General features: G+C 44.9%; 1 pseudogene; it reads right to left on the bottom strand.

Annotated features, from left to right (window-relative positions):
* Positions 1–248: 248 nt before the first annotated feature.
* LOC126066086 (immunoglobulin lambda constant 1-like) lies at positions 249–5,560 on the bottom strand (annotated as a pseudogene).
* Positions 5,561–22,275: the final 16,715 nt, after the last annotated feature.

The following is a 22,275-nucleotide window of genomic DNA, read 5'->3' as shown; positions in this document are numbered from 1 at the left end:
CCCACTGGGCACCCAGGAGTCCACTCACCCCCAGGTCCAGGGGAGGAGCAGATTGAAGAGGAGCTAGTAATAGTGAGCAGGAACAGGCTTTCTGATGGACAAAAAAAAAAAAAAATTGATGTTTATTGAGAATTTTATTAGGTTCAGGGAGAAGGACTCAGAATGACTGGGTGGTGGGGGAGGGGGTGGGGTGGCAAGGGGAGGCCCCTACCCCGAGTACAGAACCGCCCTGTGGAGGAGGTCAGGTCCTAAGCACATTCTGCAGGGGCCACATTCTTCTCCACTGTGCTCCCCTCGTTTGTGACCTGGTAGCAGTAGCTGTTATGAGACTTCCACTGGGTGGGCATCAGGGTCAGGTAGCTGCTGGCTGCATACTTGTTATTGCTCTGTTTGGAGGGCTTGGTGGCCTCCATGCCCTAGGTGATGGTTGTACCGTCTTCCTTCCGGATCACAGTCACGGGGCCCGAGTAGATGTCATTCCTGAGACACACCAGTGTGGCCTTGTTGGCTTGGAGCTCCTCAGAGGACTGCGGGAACAGAGTGACGGAAGGCAAGGCTTTGGGCTGACCTGCAGGGGTGGGGGAGGGGCAGGAGGTCAGAGGCCTTGTGTCCACAGAGGGGGGACCCTGATCTCAGGGTGTGAGTGGAATATGGGCTCCCTGAAACCAGGCGCAGAGCAGGGCCCTGGGGCAGGGACCATGCCAAGCCTGAGGGACAGGTCAGTGGTGGTAATGGTGGTGGAGGGGTCACTCAATTCCTGTTAGGACAGCCCTCAGCACCTGGCTCCTGGGGAAACTTGGACCCCCTCTTTGGGCTCAACCTCTCATCTAGGTTCATACGTCCTTATTACCCCCACCCACCATTTGTTCCCCCACTCCTACCCATCATTGGGATCAGCCCTGGGATCTCATTTTTCCTTGGGGAGTCTCTCTGCCTTGGGGCATCTCTCTCTTGAGATTTCGCAGATTGTCCCTCTCTGGGGTCTGATCAAGCAGGGCGTCTATTTGTCCTGGTTTCAGGTTCTCCTCTCTTTCTGGGAGTGTTCCTTGCCTCCCTGGTCCATTTTCCCCAGCTCTCCCTGCAGCCCCCGCCCCATGTCCTGTGGAGAAACCCCTCAGGTGGTCCTGGTGTGTATGTGTGTGTGTGGGGGTGTCCACCTGGGGCTGGGTTCGAGGGGTCTATAGAGCTAAGCTCTCAGCTTGAGGTGAGTTTTCTGTTCTAAGCCTGGGGCTGCATCTGTTCTAAGGGACTGGCCTGCCCTGTGTAGTTACATTGGGGGCTGTATCTGTCTGAGGGCATGTGTCTGCTTGGAGGGACCTGTCCCCGTCACCTGCTTCGGGTCATGAGTCCTCATCTCGAGCATCTGCTGTGGGGTCTCATAGCTTGTGGTGGGGTGGGGAGGTTCTCTATGGGGCTGAGTCTGTGCTGAGCCCTGCCTGACTCAGACGTCACCTATCCTGGAGGAGACAAGGGACCAGCACCCTGGAGCATCCTCTTGTAGAATCTTTTCGCTCATCCCATACTCTTAGCTGCTGTCCTCCATCTTCCCCACATCCCTGAATAAGGCCTCCTGTCCCTGTATTTAAAGCAGCTGTACTGGCTTACCTATTCCAGCATCCCCCTCGCTGGGCCCCTCTGAGTCTGGCCCAGTGTTCTCCAGTCCCCAAGGACCCTGAGATCCCCAAACATCCCAACGTCCAGAGCAGAACATGCCTTGGAGAGAGCCCAGGTGCACAGTGAGGCCCAAGGGGGCACAGGGAGGGGTCACCAGGGTCTCCCCATCCTGCCCTGACCAGGTGCCTGAGAAGAGGGGAAAGCTGGGGTCAGGCTGGAGGGGACAACGGTCCCAGAGCCCCAGAAAGGTCTAGACCCCAGACAGGACATAAAGGAGAGAAAAATTCACCCTAACTTCAACCTAAAGAGGAGGGAGAGAAAGGGACTAACCTAGGACGGTCAGCTGGGTCCCTCTGCTGAACACAGCACAAAGTGAGAGGCTCGCACACAAACTCCTTCCTGATGTTTTCTCCCCCAACCCCACCACTGACCCAGCCCACCTGCAGCTGTGTAGGGACCTAGAGTCCAGGGATCTTGGCACACACGAAAGACTGCTTAGGCCAAGGGTGGTAAGGGATGTGGGCCCTGCTCACCTGAAGCCCGCCTTCCTAAGCCAGGTAGGATTCATCCATCCTCAATGGGGCTGTGGGTTGGACAGAATGTCCAAGTGCCACATCTGATTTCCCTAACTCCCAACCCTGGAAAAGCTGTGTGCCCCGGCTCAGCTCATCTCTGGAATATCGGTGTGAAAGAAGCGGATGCCTGTTGATGCTGCAGAGCTGATGGAGGCAGGACCTCTTTTCAGAGGGGGCAGCTGGGAGGGCCCTGGAAGTTCGCCACATCCTCAGCACAGGATGGCTTTGCAGGGCGAGGAGTAGGGTAGGGAGTGGGAGAGGGGAGCACCGCATTTTCCACTAGGTGCCCAGAACCTAGGCAGTGTCCTTAGCGCCACCAACCCTGTCTCTGAGCGGCTGTCCTGAAGGCGAAGTGGGGGGCCACTGTTTGGGCTCCTTCTCCCAAGCTGCACTGAGTTAACTGCCTCTCTGAAGGGTGAGTGTGAGGAATTAGAGGTGTTGTTGTTGTTAGCTGCCCTGTTGTTGGCCCCTGACTCATGGCGACCTCATGCACAATGGGCGGAATTGCTGCCCGGTCCTGTGCCATTCCTCTGAGGAGTTGCAGATTGGACTGTTGTGCTCCTTAGGGCTTTCGCTGGCTGTTTTTCAGAAGTAGATCACCAGGCCTTTCTTCCTAGTTCATCTCAGTCTGGAAGCTCTGCCGAAACCTGTTCAGCATCATAGCAACATGTAAGTCTCCACCGACAGATGAGTAGTGGCTGTACGTGAGGTGCATTGGTCAGGAATTGAACTCTCCTATAAGAAAGGGGAGAATTCAACCACTGAACCACCACTGCCCCCAAATTAGAGCTAGAATGGCTGAAAAGGGGCCTCAGAGTGTGGGAGGTGGGCTGCGCTCCCAGTGCAATCTCCACTAGCAGCCTTAAGAATGGGTGCTTGTGTAGTCCCCTTGCACTGCTCCTGGCTGACACACGCTCCCACATGCAGTGGCATCCCGTATACACGCATGCACCAGCCAAGGTACACACAAGATGCCCACACAGTAAGGCCACACAATGCACATGGCATTGGGCCCACGTGCAGTGCCGGGCCCTGGGCACACAGGCTCTCTCTGAGAACACTGGTGCTGGCCTGAGATGTTCTCACTTCTCAGGAGACTCCCAACAGCAAGCCTCCTCCTGTCTCCCCCTGCTTTGGAGAGCAGGGAAACCTCAGCCCTTCCCCTCTGCTCTGGGCTGGCCCTGGTGGCCCATGACTTCCTTTGCTCCTGTTCCACTCTAGACCCTTAGAGCAGCACCTTCTTCCGAGAGCTTTCTTGATTCTCTCAGTGAGATGGCCAGCCATGGCCCATATTTGTAAATGGCAGGCGTATGTTTATGTTTGTTTGCCCTCAAGAGATAATCCTGGTGGCATAGTGGTTAACAGCTACGGCTGCTAACCAAAAGGTCAGCAGTTCAAATCTACCAGGCCCTCTTTGGAAACACTTTGGGCAGTTCTACTCTGTCTGATAGGATCACTATGAGTTGGAATCAACTCAACAGCAATTGGTTTGTTTTTTTTTTGACCCTCAAGTCCACTCCAACTCATGGTGCCCCCACGTGTGCCAGAGCACAACCGTGCTCCACAGGGTTTTCTATGGCTGATGTTTATGAAGTAGATCACGAGGTCTTTCTTCTGAGGTGCCTCTGGGTGGACTCGATGCTTCAACCTTTCCATTGGCAATCGAGCATATTGACTGTTTGCACCACCTCGGGACTCCTGCGTGTGTGTATTGTGTGTGTGCATTGCATTTATGTTCGTGAATATGTGGGTGTCTGTGTACATGTTTGAGTGTCATTGTTCCCATCTCCAGAAACCCTGGTGGTGTAGTGGTTAAGTGCTAGGGCTGCTAACCAAGAGGTCGGCAGTTCGAATCCACCAGGCGCTCTGTGGAAACTCTATCGGGCAGTTCTACTCTGTCCTATAGGGTTGCTATGAGTTGGAATTAACTCAATGGCAGTGGGTTTGTTTTGGGTCTTTTTTTTGGTCCCCATCTCCCACCCTGTGCTAGCTTTTTGATAACAATCTACGTGGTTCTCAGATCCAGGGCTGACCCGCACAAAGATGGATCAGCTACAGAGAAGTCCTTGGTTCAATCCAAACATCTGATCCTTGGTATTGAACTAACAGGGTCCAGCTCAGTGCCCCATGGACCACTGGATGTTAGGCACTTGTGGTGCTGTTGGTGTTGGGCTGACACTGAGGGGTCAGAGGAGAGAGCAGAGCTGGCCCTGTCTCTCAAAGGCCTTAAATATAGGTGGGATACTGGTGATACCTGTGGGACGAAGGGCACTCAGGGGCAGAGTGGGAGCAAGTGGTCTGGGTTCTGGAGAGTGAGGGTCCTGTGGGCAAATGTTAGGGGGATGGGCTTGCGGGGGGCAGAGCAGGGGCAGTGTCCCTAGGGAGGCAGAATGGGAGGGTGCTCTGGGAATTAAGGATGGGAGATTTCTAGGAGGGGTGTTTCTAGGTGGTGTCCTATATCTAGGGGACCAAGGGACATCTTGAGAAAGGGATGCTGTCCCAGACCGAGAGGGCCTAGGATTCCAAGGAAAAGGCTCTGACTGCACAGTGGAGGCCACAAGGACAAAAGTGTTTTTCCCCAGGATGGCTAGAGGTGGGTGAATTCCACACAATAGTAGGAAACTCTGTGGGGCATGGGTTCCTGCTGTGGACCCCATTCTCCTCTTCTGGATTGTTCTCTGGGAATTTCAAGGCTGACAATGAATTCTGCCTTAAGGATACATGACCACCTCCTCTCCTAGACGGCTTATCTACAAGGCCAAAAGGATTCTGTTCACTTTTCAGAATGATCCAAATGAAGATGAAAAGCATACAAATAAATGTGAGCAGAGCAGGCTTTCTGATGGACAATGAGGATGTTTACTGAGGGTTTATTTGGTTCAGGGAGAAAGACTTGGGATGACTAGGAGGAAGTGGGGAGCCCACTACCCAGGGTCCAGTTCTCACTGGCCCTTATGGGTGGAGGAGCTCAGGGCGCTAAGCACACTCTGCAGGGATCACCTTCTTCTTGACAGTGCTCCTCTCGTGGGTGACCTAGGAGCTTGTGGCTGTTATGAGACCTCCATTTGTCTGACACCAGGGTCAAGTGGCTGCTGGGTACATACTTTTTGCTCTTTTTGGAGGGCTTGGTGGTCTCCACACCATGGGTGATAGGTGTGCCATCTGCTTTCTTTTCCTGAAAAAAAAAAAAAAATTTTTTTTATTGTACTTTAGATGAAGTGCAAATTTGTTTCTCATTAAACAATTAATACACATATTGATTTATGACATAGGTAACAACCCTGCAACATGTCAACACTCTCCCTGTCTCACCTTGGGTTCTTCACGTTTTCATCTTTCCTATCGCCTCCTGGCTTCTTGTCCTTGCCCATGGGCTGGTGTGCCCATTTACTCGTTTTTTTTTTTTTTTTATGGACCTGTCTAATCTTTGGCTGAAGGGTGAACCTCAGGAGTGGCTATATTACTGAGCTATGAGGGTGTCTGGGGGCCATACTCTCTGTTTCTCCACTCCTTGTCAGACTAGTAAGTCTGGTCTTTTGTTTTTTTTGTGAGTTAGAATTTTGTTCTACATTTTTCTCCAACTCTATCCAGGGCCGTCTGTTGTGATCCCTGTCAGAGCAGCTGGTGGTGGTAGCCCAGTACCATCTAGTTGTGTTGGACTCAGTCCGATGGAGGCTGTGGTGCTTGTGGTCCATTAGTCCTCTGGGCTAATCTTTCCCTTGTGTTTTTCTGCATTCTCTCTTGCTCCAGATAGCGTGAGACCAGTGGACTATCTTAGTTGGCCACTCACAGCTTTTAATACCTGAAACTACTCACCAAAGTAGAATTTAGAACATTTTCTGTATGAACTATATTATGCCAGTTGAACTAGGTGTTCCCTGGGACCATGGTCCCCGCAGTCCTCAGCCCAGCAATTTGGTCCTTTAGGGAGTTTGGATGTGTCTAGGGATTCCGAGACCTTGCCTTGGACAAGTTGTGCTGGCTTTCCCAGCATTGTGTACTGTCTTAATCTTTTTCAAAGTTACCACTTATCTATGTCTATTTAGTGTTTTTCCATCCCATCTCTCTCCTCCCTTGTAACCATCAAAGATTGTTCTTTTATGAGTGTATATCTTTTCATGAATTTTTATAGTAGTAGTCTCATACGATATTTGTCCTTTTGTGATTGACTTATTTCACTCAGCATAATGCCCTCAAGATTCATCCATGTTGTGAGATGCTTTGCAGATTCATCATTGTTCTTTATCCTTAGTAGTACTCCATTGTGTGTATGTACCATAGTTTGTTTATCCATTCATCTGTTGAGGGTACCTAGGTTGTTTCCATCTTTTTGCAACTGTGAACAATGCTGCAATGAACATGGGTGTGCATATGTCTACGCTCTTATTTCTGTAGCATATATTCCTAGGAGTGGGATTGCTGGATCATATGGTTTTTCTATTTCTAGCTTTTTAAGGACGTGCCATATTGTTTTCCAAAATGGTTGTACCATTTTGCATTCCCACCAACAGTGCATAAGAGTTCCAATTTCCCCACAGCCTCTCTAAAATTTATTATTTTCTGTTTTTTTTGCTTTGTGCCAATAATGTCAGGATGAGATGGTATCTCATCATGGTTTTGTTTTGCATTTCTCTAATGGCAGTGATCTTGAACATTTCCGCATGTATCTGTTAGCTGTTTGAATGTCTTCTTTGGTGAAGTGTCTGTTCATATCCTTTGCCCATTTTTTAATTGGATTGCTTGTCTTTTTGTCATAGAGGTGCTGGATTTTCCTACAAATTTTAAAGATTAGACCTTTGTCCAATTTGTCATAGCCCAAATTTTTTTCCCAGTTGTGTAGGTTCTCTTTTTACTCTTTTGGTGAGGTCTTTTGATGAACATACATGTTTAATTTTTAGAAGATTCCAGTTACCTAGCTTATCTTCTGGTGTTTGTGTATTGTTACAGTTCATATCCTGTTAATGCCATGTATTAGTGTCTCTAGCATTGACCCTATTATTTCTTCTATTATTTTTATACTGTTTAGTTTTATATTTAAGTCTTTGATCCATTTTGAATTAGTTTTTGTGTATGAGGTGAAGTATGGGTCCTGTTTTATTTTTTGCAGATGGACATCCAGTTTTGCCAGTCACATTTGTTAAAAAGATAGTCTTTTCCTCATTTGATCGACTTTGGGCTTTTGTCAAAGATCAGGTGATGGTAGGTGGATAGTTTTACATCTGGGTTCTCAACTCTGTTCCATTGGTCAATGTGCCTGTCATTGTACCAGTATCAGGCTGTTTTGACTACCGTACCTGTATAATAGCTTCTGAGGTCAGGTAGTTCAAGTCCTCCTACTTTATTCTTCTTCTTCAATAGTGCTTTACTTATCTGGAGCCTCTTTCCATTCCATAAAAACTTAATGATTAGTTTTTCCAGCTCTTTAAAGAATGTTGGTTTTTGGATCGGGATTGCATTGTATATGTAGATTGCTTTGGGTAGAACTGATGTTTTCACAATGTTAAGCTTACCTGTCCATGAGCATGGCATGTTTTTCCATTTATGTAGGTCTCTTTTGGTTTCTGCAGTAGTGTTTTTTTTTTTTTTTTAATAACTTTTATTAAACTTCAAGTGAACGTTTACAAACCCAATCAGTCTGTCACATATAAGTTTACATACATCTCACTCCCTACTCCCACTTGCTCTCCCCCTCTTGAGTCAGCCCTTTCAGTCTCTCCTTTCTTGACAATTTTGCCGGCTTCCCTCTCTCTCTATCCTCCCATCCCCCCTCCAGACAAGAGTTGCCAACACACTCTCAAGTGTCCACCTGATATAATTAGCTCACTCTTCATCAGCATCTCTCTCCCACCCGCTGACCAGTCCCTTTCATGTCTAATGAGTTGTCTTCGGGGATGGTTCCTGTCCTGTGTCAACAGAAGGTCTGGGGAGCATGGCCGCCGGGATTCCTCCAGTCTCAGTCAGACCATTAAGTTTGGTCTTTTTATGCGAATTTGGGGTCTGCATCCCACTGACCTCCTGCTCCCTCAGGGGTCCTCTGCTGTGCTCCCTGTCAGGGCAGTCATCGATTGTGGCCGGGCACCAACTAGTTCTTCTGGTCTCAGGATGATGTAGGTCTCTGGTTCATGTGGTCCTTTCTGTCTCTTGGGCTCTTAGTTGTCGTGTGGCCTTGGTGTTCTTCATTTTCCTTTGCTCCAGGTGGGTTGAGACCAATTGCTGCGTCTTAGATGGCCGCTTGTTAGCATTTAAGACCCCAGACACCACATTTCAAAGTGGGATGCAGAATGATTTCATAATAGAATTATTTTGCCAATTGACTTAGAAGTCCCCGCAAACCATGTTCCCCAGACCCCCGCACTTGCTCCGCTGACCTTTGAAGCATTCATTTTATCCCGGAAACTTCTTTGCTTTTGGTCCAGTCCAATTGAGCTGACCTTCCATGTATTGAGTGTTGTCTTTCCCTTCACCTAAAGCAGTTCTTATCTACTGATTAATCAATAAAATGCAGTAGTGTTTTGTAGTTTTCTTTGTATAGGTCTTTTACATCCCTGGTTAGATTTATTCCTAAGTATTTCATTTTTTAGGGGCTATTTTTATTATAAATGGTATTGTTTTCGTTATTTCCTTTTTATCATTCTCTTTATTGTTGTGTAGGAATCCAACTGATTTTGTATGTTTATCTTGTATCCTGCTACTCTGCTGAATCTATTATTTCCAGTAGTTTTCTTATGGAATCTTTTGGGTTTTCTGTTTATAGTATTGTCTTAGTCATCTAGTGCTGCTGTAACAGAAATACCACAAGTGGATGGCTTTAACAAAGAGACGTTTATTATCTCACAGTCCAGTAGGCTAGAAGCCCGGATTCAGGGCACCGGTTCCAGGGTAAGACTTTCTATCTCTGTTGGCTCTGGAGGAAGGTCCTTGCCATCAGCCTTCCCTTGGTCTGGGAACATCTCAGCGCAGGAACCTCAGGTCCAAAGGATGTGCTCTCCTCCTGGTGCTGCTTTCTTGGTGGTATGAGGTCCCCAATTCTCTGCTTGCTTCCCTTTCCTTTTATCTCTTGAGAGATAAAAGGTGATGCAGGCCACACCCTAGCAAAACTCCCTTTATATTGGATCAGGGATGTGACCTGGTAAGTGTGTTACATCCCACCCCAATTCTTTTTAACCACAGGCAGAGATTATGATTTATAACACATAGGAAAATCACAAAATGGAGGACTACCACACATGGCCTAACCAAGCTGGCACATATTTTTGGGGAACACAATTCAATCCATTACAAGTATCATATCATCTGCAAATGGGCAGTTTTACTTTTTCATTACCAATTTGGATGCCCTTTATTTCTTTTTTTGCCTTATTGCTCTACCTAGGACTTCCAGCACAATGTTAAATAGCAGTGATGATAAAGGCTGTCCTTGACGTGTTCCTTTTCTCAAGGGGAAAGTTTTCAGCCTCTCTCCATTATGAATGATGTTGGCTTTTGGTTTTGTAGAGGTGTCCTTTATTTTCTTGAGGAATTTCCCTTCTAGACCTATTTTATTGAGAGTTTTTAATCAGGAATGGGTGTTGGACTTTGTTGAATGCCTTTTCTGCATTGATTGAGATGATCATGTGTTTCTTTTATTTTATTTGTGTGGTGGATTACATCGATTGATTTTGAAGTTTTGAACCATCCTTGCACAGCTGCTATGAATCCCAGTTGGTTGTGGTGTATTATTTTTTTAAATATGATGCCGAATTCTACTGGCTAGAATTTTGTTGAGAATTTTTGCATCTATATTCATGAGAGATATTGGTCTGTAATTTTCTTTTTTTGTGGTGTCTTTGCCTGATTTTGGTATCAGGGTTATGTTGGCTTCATAGAATGAATTTGGAAGTATTCCTTCCTTTTCTATTGTTCTGAAATAGCGTGAGTAGCACTAGTTTAAGGCCTTCTCTGAATGTTTGGTAGAATTCTCCATTGAAGCCATCTGGGGCAGAGCTTCTTTTAATTGGGTGTTTCATCTTCCTTCTGGTCACCATCATGGTACCCAGGTAGAAGTCGTTTATGAGACAAACCAGTGTGGCCTTGTTGGCTTGGAGCTCCTCAAAGGATGGTGGGAACAGAGTGACAGAGGACAAGGCCTTGGGTTGACCTGTAGGGGTGGCGGAGGGGCAAGAGGTCAGAGGCCTGGCATCCACAGTGGGCAGACCCTGACCTCAGTGTGTGAGTAGTTTACAGATTCCCCAGACCCAGGTGCAGACCAGGGTCCAAGAGCTAGGACTGTGATGAGCCTGAGGGTGCACATCAGGCTGGAGGTGGGTCTGGGTGTTTCTCAGACAACTCCAATCTCACCTGGGGGCCCTGAGCCTGGACAGCTGCCCATCACCTTCCTGAAATCCATCTTCCTTCCCCAAAGTCTGAACCTGACCTCTGTCCTGCCTCCTCCTGACACCCCGATGGGGCTTTTCTGGGTGTCTGTCTGTCCCCAAAGAGGCAATGGAACAGGTTGCTCAGCCATATCTTGACCAGAACCTGTACCACTTTCCCTTTCCTAGCCTGTCTCCATCTCCAAGTATGATTTTTCTGTTTAGTTCCTCTAAAAGTTAAAAGTTAACCAATGTTTCCTCTAGGACCATGGAAAAACAAGTGATATCAACCTAAGTCTGTCAGAAAGGACAATGTACCCGTCTTGTGACCAGAAACCAGGATGGTGCCAGTTGCCCCCTGGGCTGATGGGATAAAAACATGGAAATATCAACATGTCTGAGGTGTGACCACTCTGACCACACAGAAGGAGAATGGACATTCCACAAGTTCCTAAAACCCATGTCCTCTTTCCTATAAAGCCTCCAGCTGGCCTCCAGTTCGGGGAAACAGGTTTAGGAGGAGATCATTCCCTTCTGTCTTTTATATAATAAAGCTCTTGCTACCCACCTCACCCCTTTCTCAAGAATTGGCTGTTTGTAGCAGACAGCTCTAACTCAAGAAATGGTGGTAACAGTAATGTGAACTCTCTGACTCTCCTGTAGGGTCCACTCTGGGGACATTTCTGACCTGATGCAGGTTCTCCGGGGGCTCTAGGCTGTGTGCTTTGTGGAATCTGTTTTCAATAAATCTGTCTATCCTCAAGGTGTTTTTTTTTTTTTTTAAACAGGGCAAGGGGTTTGCTGATCTGAGTAAGTCTGTCAGCCTGGGGCCTTTCTTATTCTACAGAGTCAGTTTTGGAAGTTCCCTGTGACTACTTGGTTATATCTGTGGTTTCACACCATGGAATCTGCTGTCTATACCCTCAGAGACTCAAGTGTTCAAGTGAGTGTCTTCTGCAGAGAACCAGGTTCTCCATCCACCTCATACCCTGTCCCTGATGATCCTCCCTCAGTCCAGGGTCCAGAACCTTCTCCTCTGTCCTCCCTCCTGCCTGCCTCCCTACATTCCAGGAGGCTCAGGGCTCTGTGGAGGGAAGCTCCACAGTAGTCATGGTACCTTCCAGTACCTGCCATGTCCCCAGGCCCTGTACCCTGAATCTTACAGTCCAGGGAACCCAGTTGGATTCTCTGACCTGTTGTTCCCAGCCTTGGCCCTGAGCATTCCCAATCCCTCAAGTTTCATAGGTGGTCAGCCTCTCAGTGGCTTCTTGATCCCTCTTTCCATTGTGACCAGGACCCCAAGTGACTCTCATACACAAAAAGGGAACAAGAGGAGCCCAAATGGAGAAGAACAGCACAGAACAAATCTTAGGACCCAACAGGCACCTGAGAGAGAAGGACGAGGTTGAGAGTCACCTGTGGATTAGAGACAAAGGACTGATAGTGATGAGCTGGAGGCTCAGAGAGGGGCCTGAAAGAGAGGAGAAGAGGCCAGAGTTTGCTGAGATCAGCTTCTGGGTGAATATCTGACCCCAGGCACAGATAAAACACAGAAATAGAGCAAAAACACCAGAAAATTGCCTAAAACATTGGGGAATCAAGGAAACAGGCAGGAAGAAAAAACTCACCTAGGATGGTCAATTGGGTCCTTCTGCTGAACACCTAACACTGTGATGTGGGTTTATACAAAACCCCCCTCTGTGATGTTCCCACTACATCCCCGCCAGGCCCACCAGCAGCTGTGATGGGGATGACTGGACCCCTACTCCATGCTGTCATCTGCTCAGCAGTGAGGCCACATGTCCACCCAGTTGAGACTGGGCAGGTGACCCTGTGTGCATAGCAAGGCTTCTGAAGGAAGCTGGTGTTTTAGATCTGGTTTTCCCATTCACCATTGCCCGTGAATAGGAAGAGTTCATTGAAGCGTGTTTATCACAGTAAGAAGTGAAGTTCCATGGGAGGAAACAACATACTTCTTCTATATCGATTTGACAAAATTAACCCTAAAAAAAAAATTTTTTTTTTTTTGAGACATGGGGTGACAGCAGAGGGCATCTGTAGGAGTTCCCCAATTCCCCCAGGAACCTTGGGGTTCACTGGCCTTGGGAAGCATCCAACAATCCCAACTCTGACTCCAAGCATCTCAGTCTCATCTCTCTGAGTGTGTCTTCTGTTTGGGGTGGACCTGGACAGTGGTCCCAATAAGGAAATGCCAGCCTCATTTCTCCAGGGAGATCTGGAAATATTTCCTGTGTCCACTCAGGCTAAAATATGGGTAGGTCTGGTAATGTCTGTTCGAAGAAGAGATGTGAACTAGCATCCCAATTGTGGTCTCCAAATACCACCTCTCACTATGTGGACTCATGGCATTGAGGGTAAATGGCTGATTCCAGGCCTGAAGCAGGCAAGGGACAAGATAAATCTGGATGTCTGGTCATCCTAGAAAACAGGGACCCATGGAGGTCCTCTGGGATCTTGGAAGGTTTCGGGAGGACTCAGAGCTGCCTGAAGAGATGGAGCATTCACATCATCAATAAAATATAACCTAAGCCAAATATGTCAATGGAACAGAATAGAAAGCCCATAAATAGACCCACACAAAGGAGTAAGGAAAATCAATGCAGAAAAGATAGTTCTTTCAACAAATGGTGCCAGAACAACTGGACATCCACATGGAAAAAATGAATCTGGACACAGACCTTACACAAAAGTGAACTATAATGAATCACTGACCTAAATGCTAAATTAAATTATACAAATTCTAGAAGATAACATAGGGGAAAATCTAGGTGATGGTGTGTTTGGTGTTGAGTTTAAGATAGAACAGTAGAAACATGATCCATAAAAGAAAAAATTGATAAGATGGACTTCATTGAAATGAAAAACTTCTGCTCTGGGAAAACTACTGTTCAAAGAATGAGAAGACAAGCCTCAGACTAGGAGAAAATCTTTGCAACACATATATGTGATAAAGGCCTTGTATCAAAGTATAAAAAGAAGTCTTAAAACTCAACAATATAAAAAAAAAATCCGGTTACAAAATGGGCAAAATGTCTGAACAGACACCTTATCAAAGAAAATATACACATGACAGTAAGCACATGAAAAGATGCTCAACATCATATGCCATTGTTGTTATTAGGTGCCATCTAATCGATTCCCAAGAAACCCTGGTGGCACAGTGGTTAAAGCTATTGACTGCTAACCAAAAAGTCAGTGGTTCGAAACCACCAGCAGTTCCGTGGGAGAAAGATGTGGCAGTTTCCTTTCATAGAGATTTATAGCCTCGGAAACTCTATGGGGTCTCTATTAGTAGGAATTGACTCTGTGGCAGTGGGGTTAGTCTGGTAGTCGATTTCGAGTCATAGCAAGCCCAAGTGACAGAGTAGAATTGCCCATAGAGTTTTCTTGGCTATAATCTTATAAGCAGATCACCAGAACTTTCTCCCACGGAGCTGCCGGGTGGGTTCGAACTGCCAACCTTTCAGTGAGCATCTAAGAATTTAACCTTTGTGCCACCAGGGCTCCTTTCATATGTCTTTAGGGAATTGCAAACTAAAACAGCAATGAGACACTACTAACACTACTGTCGAGTTGAGTCCGACTCACAGTGACCCTATAGGACAGAGTAGAGCTGCTCCATAAGGTTTCCAAGGCTGTAATCTTTATGGAAGCAGGCTGCCACATCTCTCTCCTACAGAGTGCTGGATCAAACTGCCTACATTTCGGCTAGCAGCAGAGCAGCACTGCACTTTAACCACTGCGCCACCAAGGCTCATCGAGATACTACTATACACCGGTTAAAAGGGATAAAATCCAAAACACTGAAAACATCAAGTGCTGGCTAGGATGTGGAGCAATAAGAACTCTCGTTCGTCACTGGTGGGAATGCAAAATGGTGTAGCCATTTTGGAAGACAGTTTGGCAGGTTCTTACAAAACTAATCATAGGCTTACTATGTTGTTGTTGTCGTTGTTAGGTGCCGTCAAATTCATTACGACTCATACCCATCTTATGTAAACAGAACGAAACACTGCCTGGTCCTGTGCCTTTCTCACAACCATGGTTATGCTTGAGCCCATTCTTGCAGCCACTGTGTCAGTCCGTTTTGTTGAGGGACTTCCTTTTTTTTGCCAGCCCTTACTTTACCAAGCATGGTGTCCTTCTCCAGGGACTGATCCCTCCTGATAATATGTCCAAAGTATGTGAGATGTAGTCTCACTATCCTTGCTTCTAAGGAGCATTCTGGTTGTACTTCTTCCAAGACAGATTTGTTTGTTCTTTTTGCAGTCCATGGTATATTCGATATTCTTCACCATCACCCTGAAGACCTTCTTTGGTCTTCTTTCGTTGTCCAGCTTTTGCATGCATATGCGGTGATTGAAAACACCTTGGATTGGGTCAGGCACACCTCAGTCTTCAAGGTGACATCTTTGCTTTTCAGCACTTTAAACGGATCTTTTGTGGTGGATTTGCTTAATGCAGTTTGTCTTTTGATTTCTTGACTGCTACTTCCATGGGTGTTGACTGTGAATCCAAGTAAAATGAAATCCTTGACAACTTCAATCTTTCCTCCGTTGTCATGATGTTACTTATTGATCCAGTTGTGAGGATTTTTGTTTTCTTTATGTTGAGGTGTAATCCATACTGAAGGCTGTGGTCTTTGATCTTAATCACTAAGTGCTTCAAGTTCTCTTCACTTTCAGCAAGGAAGGTTGTGTCTTCTGCATATCATGGGTTATCGAATGAATCTTCCTCCAGCCCTGATGCCCGTTCTTCATATAGTCCAGTTTCTTGGATTATTTGCTCCGCATACAGATTTAATAGGTATGGTGAAAAGATACAACCCTGACACACACCTTTCCTGACTTCAAACCACGCAGTATCCCCTTGTTCTGTTTGAACGACTGCCTCTTGATCTATGTACAGGTTCTCCTGAGCACAATTAAGTGTTCTGGAATTCCCATTCTTTGCAATGTTATCCATAATTTATTATGATCCACACAGTCTAATGCCTTTGCATAGTCAATAAAACACAGGTAAACATCTTTCTGGTATGCTCTGCTTTCAGCCAGGGTCCCTCTGATATCAGCAATGATATCCCTGGTTCCACATCGTCTATCTTACGAATCTGCTTTGAATTTCTGGCAGTTCCCTGTCAATATACTGCTGCAGTCACTTTTGAATGATCTTCAGCAAAATTTTTCTTGTGTGTGGTATTAATAATATTGTTCGATAATTTCTGCATTCAGTTGGATCACCATATTTATGTGGAATAGGCATAAATACAGACCTCTTTCAGTAGGTTGGCCAGGTAGCTGTGTTCCAAATTTCATGGCATAGAAGAGTGAGCGCTTCCAGTGCTGCATCTGTTTCTTGAAACATCTCAATTGATGTCCTGTCAATTCCTGGAGCCTTGTTTTTTGCTGATGCCTCCAGTGCAGCTTGGGTTCTTTCCTTCAGTACCATTGGTTCCTGATCTTATGCTACCTCTTGAAATCATAGAGCATAGACCGATTTCTTTTGGTATAGTGACTGTACATTCTTTCCATCTTCTTTTGATGCTTCCTGCATCATTTATTATTTTCCTCGTAGAATCCTTCAATATCGCAAATCGGGGCTTGAATTTTTCTTCAGTTCTTTCAGCTTGAGAAATGCCAAGCGTGTTCTTCCCTTTTGCTTTTCTATCTCTAGGTCTTTGCACCTGTCATTATAATACTTTATTTTGTCTTCTCGAGCTGAGCTTTTCTTCTTTTTTTTTTTTTTAATTGTGCTTTAAGTGAGGGTTTACAATTTGAGTCAGTTTCTCATACAAAAACGTATACCCACATTGTTATGTGACCCAAGTTGCTCTCCCTATAATGTGACAGCACACTCCTCCTCTCCACTCTGTATTTCCCGTGTCCATTCATCCAGCTCCTGTCCCCCTTTGCCTTCTCATCTCACCTCCAGACAAGAGCTGACCACATAGTCTTATGTGTCTACTTGGGCTAAGAATCACACTCCTCACCAGTATCATTTTATGTCTTATAGTCCAGTCTAATCTTTGTCTGAAGAGTTGGCTTTAGGAATGGGTTTAGTTTTGGTATCAGGGTCATACTGGCTTCATAGAATGAGTTTGGGAGTATTCCATCCTTTTCTATGCTCTGAAATACTTTTAGTAGTAGTGGTGTTAACTCTTTTCTGAAAGTTTGGTAGAATTCTCCAGTGAAGATGTCAGGGCCAGGGCTTTTATTTGTTGGGAGTTTTTAAATTATTTTTTCAATTTCTTATCCTTTGTGGTGGATTTTACTTTAAAGCCTATTTTGTCAGAAATTAATAGTGCCATTCTTGCTCTTTTTTGATTGTTGTTTGCTTGATATATGTTTTTTTCATCCTCTGAGTTTTAGTTTTTTGTGGCTTTAAGTCTAAGGGTGTGTCTCTGGTAGGCAGCGTATAGATAATGTTTTTTAATCCATTCTTCCACTCTCTGTCTCTTTATTGGTGCATTTAGTTCATTTACATTCAGCATAATTATGGATAGGTATGAGTTTATTGCTGTCATTTTGATGTCTTTTTTTTTGGTGTGTGTTGTTGACAGCTTCTTTTTTCCACTTAATTTTCTGTACTGAGTCATTTTTCTTTATATATATATATTTCTCTTCCTTTTTTTCATTGTGTTCCTTTTGTATTTTTTTTTTTCTTGATGTGTAGGATTGTTAGTTTCCTTTGTGGTTATCTTAATATTTACCCCTAATTTTCTAAGTTTAAACAAATCTTGACTGCCTCTCCATATGAAAGACCTATGACTACATTTTTTAGTCCTTCTGTTTTGATTCAATGTTGTCATCTTTTACATAATGACATCTCTGTTTCCCTGTTTTGAGTGTTTGAGCTTTGACTTTTTGTGTATGTGTGTGATTTTTCTATGTGGGTTGATATCTGGTTGTTCTGTCCTGTGTTTGAATCTTGGGTTGTAATCTGATGTTATTGATTTTCTAACCAGAGGACTTCCTTTAATATTTCTTGTAATTTTGGTTTGATATTTGCAAATTCCCTAAACTTCTGTCTATCTGGAACTGTCCTAATTTCGCCTTCATATTTGAGAGAAAGTTTTGTTGGATATATAATTCTTGGCTGGCAATTTTTTTCCTTCAAGGCTTTATATATGTCATCCCATTGCTTTGTTGCCTGCATGTTTCTGCTGAGTAGTCCAAGCTTAGTCTTACTGACTCTCCTTTGTAGGTAACTTTTATCCCTAGCTGCTCTTAAAATTCTCTCTTTATCTTTGGTTTTGGCAAGTTTGATTATAATATGTCTTGGTGAATTTCTTTTGGGGTGTACATTGTGTGGGTTTCGATGAAGGCCCTGGATAGATATCGTCTTATCTTTCATGATATCAGGGAAGTTTTCTGCCAATAAATCCTCAACAATTCTCTCTGCATTTTCTTTTATCCTCCCCTCTTCTGGTACTCCAATCACACATAGGTTATTCCTCTTAATAGAGTTCCACATAATTCTTAGGGTTTCTTCATTTTTAAAATTCTTTTATCTGATTTTTCGTCAAATACTTTGGTGTCTGGTGTCTAGTGCTTTACCTTCTATCTCACTAATTCTGACTTCCATTTCCTCAATTTTACTCCTATGACTTTCTATTGAGTTTTGTAATTCTGAAATTTTATTGTTAAGCTTCTGGATTTCTGTTTGATGTCTGTCTATGTATTCTTGCGGCCTCTTAAATTTGTCTGTATGCTCTTCTGTAATCTTCTTAAGTCCCTCTAATGCCTTGTCTGTGTGTTGCTTGGCTTGTTCTGAGTTTCACATGATCTCCTTCCTGATCTCTTGAAGAGTTCTGTATATTAATGTTTTGTATTCTACCTCTGGTAATTCCAGGAAGTTACCTTCATCTGGAAGATTTCTTGATTCTTTGTTTTGGGAGCTTGATGAAGCCATCATGGTCTGCCCCTTTATGTGATTTGATATTGACTGTGGTCTCTGTGCCATAAATAAGTTATTATATTTATTTATGTTTGCTTGCTGTGTTCTAGCTTCTTGTTTTGTTTTGTTTTCATATGCCCATATAGGCCGCCTGAGTGAGGTAGCTTGATTATTTCTGTCTTTGAAGCTCTAACATCCTGTCACCAGGTGGTTAGAGCTGTTACTAGGTATATGAGTCCAGGAGTCTGTTTACTTTTTCTTGTATGGATTCAGTTCAGGTGTCCAGCTGGTCAGTCACGAAGTGTGTGGTGCAGGCTCTCACCTACAGTCTTAGACAAGCAGGGGTGGTTGGTGTAGGCACAGGTATCTGGCTGCAGTAGGAGGTCACCCACTGAGAAAAGCAGGAGGCTGACAACTGCCCCTGAGTGTCTGCAAGGAAAGCATGTCCCTGTTCCCTAGAGTGGGTAGGTGGATGAGTTTTGCAGCCAGACTATGGGCACCCAATGCTGTTGGCTGTAAGGACTGGGAGGCACAATTTATCATTGGACCCCAGTTGCCAGTGGCTTTGTGCCATGGGTGGAGGCACCAGTCCTCAGGCCCCTGCTGTGGGTAGGTAAGAACCCTGCTTAATAGGCAGAGTGGTATCAAATGTCATGAATTTGCCTCTCCAGCATATAGCTGAAACAGTTGAAGTTAGACTTCAGGTGTATATCCTGTTGTACTGTGCTAATGAGGGCCTATGCTGTTGAAACAGGTCCACATGGGTGTATGCAGGGGCGAAAGGCATTCAAAGTCCATTGATCCCTTATGCCTGTGTCTAGGCAAAGGAGCTGTGTCTGCCCTGAGTTCCCAGTTTAGGAGAGCAGGCAGGTTATTTTTTCTCTGTTTGTTAATTTGTTCCTTCTCCAAGGCTGGGAGAATGGCTCATGGGGCATGACAGGTCCTAATTCCAACCCAGGGAAAGTGGCTATCACTGAAGCTAGCTCAGGACCGGGTGCAGAGCAGGGAGGGGTTAGGAAAGTGGGAGAGAGTTTTTTTCCCTAAAGGGGTGTGTTTTGGTCTGTGCGGTAGATTAGACACATGTCCTTATCTTTTTCGGTGATTCTGGACCTCTGAGTGGACTCTCTGCCTCTCAGTCTCTCCTGATGTGGAAAACGTGTCCTGAACACCACTGTTTGTCTCACTGCGCTTACACCAGCAGATCCAGCCTGCAGGATGCTAGTTCCTACCAAGTCAAGTCCGGCAAGTCCTCGCTGCTTCTGAACTGTCTCTTCCATGCCCTGACACTCAGTCTGATTCCTCAACTTTGCCTTCTATGTTTAAGGCTCCTAGATTGTCATATATAATCAGTTCACTTGTTTTTTTTGAGTCTTTGTTGTAAGAGGGACCACAGGAAGCATCTGACTACTCCGGCATCTTGGCCCTGACTCCAGCTGAACTTTGAAATCTTCTGTTCAGTTCTTCCACTTCATCATTTCTTCCTTTTGCTTTAGCTACTCAGTGTTCAAGAGCAAGCTTCAGAGCCCCTTCTGACATCCTTTTTGGTCTTAACTTATGATCCAGGAATTGCTCTCCTAGGTATTTACACAAATGAATTGAAAGCTTATGTTCACACAAAAACCTGCAAGTGAATGTTTATAGCAGATTTATCCATAATTGCCAAAAATTGGAAGCAACCAAGATATCCTTCAATAGGTGAAAAAAGCAACAAGCTGTGGTATATCCATAGAATGGAGTATTACTCAGTGATAACAAGAATGAGCTAACAAGCTATTGAAAAACATGCTATTGGGTGGCATCAAGATGATTTCATCTCATAGTGATGCCATGTGACAGAGTACAACTGCCCTAAGGTTTTTCTATTGTGTAATCCTTATGGAAGCAGATCTCTAGGCTTTTCTCTCTAGGAACTGCTCTTATCAGGTGAACACTTAACTGTATGTACCACCAAAGCTCCTCTGGAAAGATATGGAGGAACCCAAATGCATATGGCTAAGAACCCATTGTGAAAAAGCTAAATGAATCTAAGTACAGTCAAGCCTCACTTAATATCCACAATACCTTCTGTGAGATAGGATATTATGTGATTTGAATGTGCAAACACCTAATTTATCTAAGGTTTCACCAAATTCTGAGGCTGCCTTTGCATGAGCACTAGCAGACTCACCACTCACTTTCACATTAACCCAACCCACTACCTACTGCCGTCGAGTCGATTCCAACTCATAGCAACCCTATGGGATAGAGAATGTTTGAAGTGCATGAACCACCCAGGGCTAGCACTAAACTCGATGTCGTAGTCTGGTCCTTTTTTTTTTTTAAGCATCTCGAACAAGTTTCGTGCCTTGGCAGTGACCGTCAAAGTCCTGAGACAGATTTGCTTTTGTGTTTGGTCTTCAATCCATTAGCAGTTTCTCCATATCTGATCTAGGTGCCTCTCCCATTTTTGTTGGCCTTGTAGCTTTCAGTGGAGCCAATCCTATAACAGCATGGAGATTTTTTTTCTTTCATTTCAGGTTATATCTGCTACATCCTTTTCTCTGACTGTGATTTCTGAATTCTATTATAACTTTACGGAAACCCTGGTGGCGTGTGGTTAAGTGCTACGGCTGCTAACCAAAGGGTCGGCAGTTCGAATTTAGCAGGGGCTCCTTGGAAACTCTGTGGGGCAGTTTTACTCTGTCCTATAGTCGATGGCACTAGTTTTTTTTTTTTTTTTATAGGGTTACTAACCAAAAACCAAACCAAACCCACTGCCTTCGAGTCGATTCCGACTCATAGTGACCCTATGAGTCGGAATCGACTGGACGGCACTAGGTTTGTTTTTTTTTGGTTATTATAACTTTATTGGACCATGAACATATTTGCAGTCAGACATTGCCTGAATGGAAGTTATGCAGGTTATGACTGTATTCTGGAAAAGGTGAAACTATAGAGATAGGAAAAAAGATGAGTGGTTGCCAAGGATTCAGGCAAAGGGGTTAGTGAATAAATGCAGCACAGGTCATTTTTTTTTTTTAAATAGTTTTTATTGTGCTTTAAATGAAAGTTTACAAATCAAGTCAGTCTGTCACATATAAGCTTATATACACCTTACTCCGTACTCCCACTTACTCTCCCCCAATGAGTGAGCCCGCTCCCTCCTTCCAGTCTCTCCTTTCGTGACAATCTTGCCAGTTTCTAACCCTCTCTACCCTCCTGTCTCCCCTCCAGACAGGAGATGCCGACACAGTCTCAAGTGTCCACCTGATACAAGTAGCTCACTCTTCATCAGCATCTCTCTCCAACCCATTGTCCAGTCCCTTCCATGTCTGATGAGTTGTCTTTGGGAATGGTTCGTGTCCTGGGCCAGCAGAAGGTTTGGGGACCATGACCACCAGGATTCTTCTAGTCTCAGTCAGACCATTAAGTCTGGTCTTTTTATGAGAATTTGGGGTCTGCATCCCACTGATCTCCTGCTCCCTCAGGGGTTCTCTGTTGTGCTTCCTGTCAGGGCAGTCATCGGTTGTGGCCGGGCACCACTTAGTTGTTCTGGTCTCAGGATAATGTAAGTCTCTGGTTCATGTGGCCCTTTCTGTCTCTTGGGCTCATAGTTATCGTGTGACCTTGGTGTTCTTCATTCTCCTTTTTTTTTTAATTAACTTTTATTAAGTTTCAAGTGAACGTTTACAAATCCAATCAGTCTGTCACATATAAGTTTACATACATCTTACTCCGTACTCCCACTTGCTCTCCCCCGATTGAGTCAGCCCTTTCAGTCTCTCCTTTCGTGACAATTTTGCCAGCTTCCCTCTCTCTCTATCTTCCCATCCCCTCTC

This window comes from Elephas maximus, chromosome 22, assembly GCF_024166365.1.
Source record: "Elephas maximus indicus isolate mEleMax1 chromosome 22, mEleMax1 primary haplotype, whole genome shotgun sequence".
Classification (NCBI taxonomy): domain Eukaryota; kingdom Metazoa; phylum Chordata; class Mammalia; order Proboscidea; family Elephantidae; genus Elephas; species Elephas maximus.
This window is presented reverse-complemented; position numbering and strand designations above follow the sequence as displayed.